The sequence below is a fragment of the Schistocerca cancellata genome, chromosome 3, assembly GCF_023864275.1.
Source record: "Schistocerca cancellata isolate TAMUIC-IGC-003103 chromosome 3, iqSchCanc2.1, whole genome shotgun sequence".
NCBI lineage: Eukaryota > Metazoa > Arthropoda > Insecta > Orthoptera > Acrididae > Schistocerca > Schistocerca cancellata.
In genome coordinates this window covers 573,321,386-573,327,798 of record NC_064628.1, presented here as the reverse complement: position 1 = coordinate 573,327,798, position 6,413 = coordinate 573,321,386, and the positions used below count along the sequence as shown (strand labels likewise).

The 6,413-nt window shown below is 44.4% G+C and overlaps 1 pseudogene; it reads right to left on the bottom strand.

The window, feature by feature from the left end:
* Positions 1-776: 776 nt before the first annotated feature.
* Positions 777-894, bottom strand: LOC126177390 (5S ribosomal RNA; annotated as a pseudogene).
* Between the last annotated feature and the right edge of the window lie 5,519 nt (positions 895-6,413).

Genomic DNA, 6,413 nt, shown 5'->3' with positions numbered 1-6,413 from the left:
CTGATGGTGTGTACGTGTACGACGTTACAGTGCCATCCGACCATGTCTTCTCGCTGCTTCACGTTTTTGCCAGGAAGTGCAATTATCAGCATGTTGAAAGACTCATGTGCGTATCAAGCTGAAATGGGTGTTCGGATCGCGTAAACCTAAATGTGTTTTTGAATTCTGCTCCCGTTCAGCAGCAGTCCAATGTGTACCCACTACATCTTTTCACTTGGTAATACGCGCAATATTTATTTATTCATTTATTTAACGTGGAAATATTAGGAACTCTCTTACATCTAAAGAGACATGCTTATGAATTAATACTACAATTTGCATAGTACATGAGCAATATATAATAAATATAATAATAATGTGAATATGAATAGTAATAAATATATGGAATTTAAGAAAAGTCAGTCATATTAATACCGAAAAATTTGCTTCATTACGTTTTCATCGAATGTGAGTAGTGGAATCTAATAACAAAGTGTTAAAGCAGTGCAGAAGGAATCAATGTGGAGAAAAAGTTGAGTTTCGATGGAAGAGCGTGAAATAACAAGGCAAGTTCAGTAAATGAGATTAACTCCGCCCGAACAGACCATGAAGGCCCAGCGGTACCGACCGGCCGCCGTGTCATCCTCAGGCCACAGGCGTCACTGGATACAGATATCGAGGGGCATATGGTCAGCACATCGTTCTTCCGGTCGTATGTCAGTTTACCAGACCGGAGCTGCTATTTCTTAGTCAAGTAGCTCCTCTATTTTCCTCACACGGGCTGAGTACACCCCGCTTGCCAACAACTCTCGGCAGACCTGATGGTCACCCATCCAAGTGCTAGCCCAGCCCGACAGCGCTTAACTTCGGTGATCTGATGGGAACCGGTGTTACCACTGCGGCAAGCCCGTTGGCAGTAAACGAGATAAGAGGATGAAAAAAGATGTAGAAAGGGATGAGATTAGCGCAGATAGTTGAGCACCGCAATATTTTGCTGTATTGACATTCGCACTCGATAGGTATAACTTCTGATGAAGGGCACTAAGTTCTCGAAACCGGTAAAGAAATTAAATTTCTTTTATGCAGCTGGTTGCTTATTATTTCTTTGGATGGATAGAATACTAAACAGATGGTTTCCACGGTGACAGATACTGATTCCCAGTTGCAGGAAAACATCTGGGATACATCGAGAGGGAAGCTAAAGGGAAGTTACGCCAATGGTAACAGACTAAGCTTTAATCTCCTCTAAAATGGAGAATGGTTCTTCATAAGACGCAGGTTACTCGGTAATTTGTTCCGCAGACATGTGGCTCAAATGTGAGAGAAGGAAGATTTACTGTTATGAAAAGATACTGCCAATACTGGACGTATTCGATTTGGTACTGCAGTTATTAAACGAAGGAAGGTATTTGATATGCGAGGAGAGTTGCTGAGGACACTGGCAAATAAGCTGAAGTAAACAGAGCTTGTGAAAATAACGTCACCTATCCGGTCGCATCCAAATATAGCAAGCACTTATTTTATCAAAAAACCAAATGTTGCACCCATACCTTAGGCAAACCTTCATAGCCAGCTCTACTCCTCTGGAATTTTCCTTACCTATGTCTTGTTGAACTACATCACAGTTGGGCTAAGGACGGAAATGAGATTTTTTTAATTGGAGCTGAAAATATTTTTCTGAATTTTCACATTAACATAGGCAGGAGATACAGTTCCTGTATACTGTTCTTCCCAAATTATATACTAGTCCCAGGTTATGCCAAGGTCGTTTACTGAATTTTTAAATGATAATTAAGCAACATTAAGAAGCAATGGAGGAAGTGTTTCACGAAAATGTTCGATGATCAACTATCTATGTGATGTGAGGATGGACTGGCACTTCTTAGCGTTTATTCATATATAGAATGACAAAAGCAATGGATCAAGGATGGAACGCACGAGAAGCTGGCCGAGAACCCGAGAAAAATCTCGTCCTATGCAAAATCGCTAAGCGGGTCCATGGCTTCTATCTAGTCACTCTTTGACCAGTCTGGTGTGGCAGTTGAAGACAGAAAAACGAAAACCGAAGTTTTAAATTTCACGTTTAAGAAACAGCTCACACCGGAGAATCATACAAACATATCGTCATTTGACCCTCGCACAGAGTCCCGTACGGATGACACAGTATTAAGCATCCTTGGTGTATAGAAACAACTGATAGAGTTGAAAAGAAATAAGTCTCCAGGTCCGAATGGAATCCCAACACGGTTTTACAAAGAGTACTCTATGGCGTTGGCCTCTTACTTAGTTTGCGTTTATTGCGAATCTCTGGCCCATCGCAAAGTCCCAAACCACTTAAAGTGCAGGTGACTCCTGTATATAAGACGGACAAAAGAACGGATCCGCAAAATTACAGACTAATATCCATACATCGGTTATCTTCAGAATTATAGAACATATTCTGAGTTCGAATATAATAAATTTCTTAGAGACAGAAAAGCTTACGTCCACGAATCACTGTTTTAGAAAGCGTCGCTCGTGTGTAACTCAGCATGCCCTTTTTCTCACATGATATACTACGAACTTTGGATGAAGGGTGAGAGGCAGGTTCCATATTTCAAGATTTTCAAAAAGTATTTGATACAGTATCCCACTGCAAACAGTTAACGAAGGTACGACGGTACGAAATAGGCTCCCAGATACACATCTCCGCGGAACTCACGGACTTCGAATGTGGTCAGGTGATTGGGTGTCACTTGTGTCATATGTCTGTATGGGAGATTTCCACTCCTAAATACTGTTTCCGATGTGATAGTGAAGTGGAAACGTGAAGGGACACGTACAGCACAAAAGTGTACTGTTGAAGAGCAATTCGGGGATGGCGACTGCATCTTTCAACACGATCGAGCACCTGTTCATAATGCACGACCTGTGGCGGAGTGGTTACACAACAATAACATAATTGTGATGGACTGGCCTGCACAAATTCCTGACCTGATTCCTATAAACACCTTTGGGATGTTTTGGAACGCCGACTTCGTGCCAGGCCTCACCGACCGACATCGATACCTCTCCTCAGTGCAGCACTCCGTGAAGAATGGGCTGACATTCCCCAAGAAACCTTCCAGCACCTGATTGGACTATGCCTGCGAGATTGGAGCTTTCATCAAGGCTAAGGGTGGGCCAACACCATACTGAATTACAGCACAGCCGATGGAGGGCGCCATGAACTTGTAAGTCATTTTCAGCCAGGTGTCAGGATACTTTTGATCACATAGTGTATGTGAGTGGCTCGAAAACTTCCTGAGCCATAGAGCCCAGAACCAAAATCCTCGACAGCGTTTGTTCATCAGAGACGAGGGTACGGTCGGGAGTGCACCAGGAAAATGTGATGGGACTGCTATATATATATACATAAATGAACTACCGAACAGGGACGGATGCGTCAGCTGTTGTTTGGTGATGATGCTTTGGTGCACGGGAAGGTGTCGAAGTTCCTTTAGGAGGATACAAGACCAGTTAGACAAAATTTATAGTTGTGTGACGAATGGCAGCTGGCTCTAAATATAAAAACATGTAAGTTAATGTGGATGAGTAGGAAAAAGAAGCCCGTAATGTTCGAATGTAACATTAACAGTGTTCTGCTTGGCGTAGTCACGTCGTTTAACTTTGTAGGATAACGTTGGAAAGCGATATGAAATGGAAGGAGCATGTGAGGATTGTGGTAGGGAAGGTGAACGATCGACTTCGGTTTATTGCGAGAATTTTGGGAAAGTGTGGTTCATCTGCAAAGGAGATCGCATATAGGAAGCTAGTGCGACCTATTCTTGAGTACTACTCGAGTGTTAGTGGTCCGTACCAGATCTGATCAAAGAAAGATACCGAAACAATTCAGAGGCGAGCAGCTAGAGTTGTTTTAGAAATCTGTCGTAAGGTACTATGGGACCAAACTACTGAGGTTATCGGTCCCAAGTCTTACACACTACTTAATCTAACTTATACTAACTTACGTTAAGAACACAAACACACACACACACACACACACACACACACACACACACACACACACATGCCCGAGGGAGCAGCGCAAACCGTGACAAGGCGCTTAGATTTGTTACCGATAGGTTAGAACAACACGCAAGTATTGCGGATGTGCTTCGGGAACTCAAATGGGAATCTCTAGAGAGAAAGCAACGTTGTTTTCGAGGAAAACTATTGAGAACATTTAGAGAACGGGCATTTGAAGCTAACTGCAGAACGATCCTCCTGTGAAATCAGCACCCAGAACAACCACCTCTGGCGGTAATAACGGCCTTGATACGCCTGGGCATTCAGTCAGAGGTTGGATGGCGTGTACAGGTACAGCTGGCCATGCAGCTTCGACACTATACCACAGTTCATCAAGAGTAGTGACTGGCGTATTGTGACGAGCCAGTTGCTCGGCCACCATTGAGCAGTCGTTTTCAATTGGTGACAGATCTGGAGAATGTGCCGGCAGGGCAACAGTCGAACATTTTCTGTATCCAGAAAGGCCCGTACAGGACCTGCAACATGCGGTCGTGTATTATCCTGCTGAAATGTAGGGTTTCGCAGGGATTGAATGAAGGGTAGAGCCACGGGTTGTAACACATCTGAAATGTAACGTCCACTGTTCAAAGTGCCGTCAATGCGAACAAGATGTGACCGAGACGTGTAACCAATGGCACCCCATACCATCACGCCGGGTGATACGCCAGAATGGCAGTGCGTTCACCGCGATGTCGCCAAACAAGGATGCGACCATCATGATGCTGTAAACAGAACCTGGATCACCCGAAAAATGACGTTTTGCCATTCGTGCACCCAGGTTCGTCGTTGAGTACACCATCGCAGGCGCTCCTGTCTGTGATGCAGCGTCAAGGGTAACCGCAGCCATGATCTCCGAGCTGATAGTCCATGCTGCTGCAAACGTCGTCGAACTGTTCGTGCAGATGGTTGTTGTCTTGCAAACGTCCCTATTTGTTGACTCAGGGATAGAGACTTGGCTGCACGATCCGTTACAGCCATGCGGATATGATGCCTGTGATCTCGACTGCTAGTGATAGAAGGCCGTTGGGATGCAGCACGGCGTTCCGTATTACCCTCCTGAACCCACCGATTCCATATTCTGCTAACAGTCAATGGATCTCGACCAACGCGAGCAGCAATGTCGCGATACCATAAACTGCAATCGCGATAGGCTACAATCCGACCTTTCTCAAAGTCGGAAACGTGATGGTACGCATTTCTCCTCGTTACACGAGGCATCACAACAACGTTTCACCAGGCAACGCCGGTCAACTGCTGTTTGTGTATGAGAAATCGGTTGGAAACTTTCTTCATGTCAGCACGTTGTAGGTGTAGCCACCGGCGCCAACCTTGTGTGAATGCTCTGAAAAGCTAATCATTTGCATATCACAGCATCTTCTTCCTGTCGGTTACATTTCGCGTCTGTAGCACGTCAGCTTCGTGGTGTAGTAATTTTAATGGCCAGTAGTGTAAATGTAGAATCTAGAGGGCACTTGTTCCCATGATGACTTCCCCGACGAAGAAATGACTCGCACACATTTGGTTTTGACGTGGCTGCAGAACCACGTGATTCTTCTTTATTTTTCCCTACACTATCACCACTGCCTATATTTTTTAAAACACCCGGCTTGATTAGGGCCCCTGAATTATGGCAGACAATAATGAGCACAGATTTCTGATGGCATTAAAGAATCTCAGTATGACGCGGAGAAATGGAAAACAAGAGAAGAAACAGACGGCAGACGGGGAATTCATCAAGCCGCGAGGCGGGAGCGCACCGATTAATAACCGCGTAAAAACGAGGCGCCGGCTGCTTCCTAGGGCGATACGGCTCCTTCTAAATCTTCACGCCGCCTGCTCCGTCTCGTACTTCCTCAGATACAGCACGGAATCTACAATACAGTGGAGCACAAAGTCAGGTGTAAAGGTTCTCTCAATATTAACGATAACCAACGGTACGTTAGATTGAACTTTTTTCTTCTTGCTTAAAACACGAACAGTAATGGAAACACAGAATGGCGGAGTTGTTGGAATATTAGATACCCGAAACGTCGTAGATCAGTAACTATTCAGGTTATTTCAGTAAATGATGGCATGAACTGTGTAATGACTGCAGCGGTTTCAACTGATTCGTCCATATCAACAGCCCATAAACACTCTTCGGCGACGGCTGAGTTAAAACACGCTAGGAATCTACATTTCAACGAGAATTCTACCGGTGTCCTGTAGTAGGTATATCATCGAGATGTTGATTTCTAGCGTGCCATCGCCTAATAAGTTTTTATGCGCTACTGATAAGGACTAGTATTTGAAACTGCTACGGTCATTACACAGTTTATGTGAGCACTGGCCGAAATAAATCGCGTAGTTAAAACAATGTTCTCAGTGATGCTCTTTGCCAATAATAC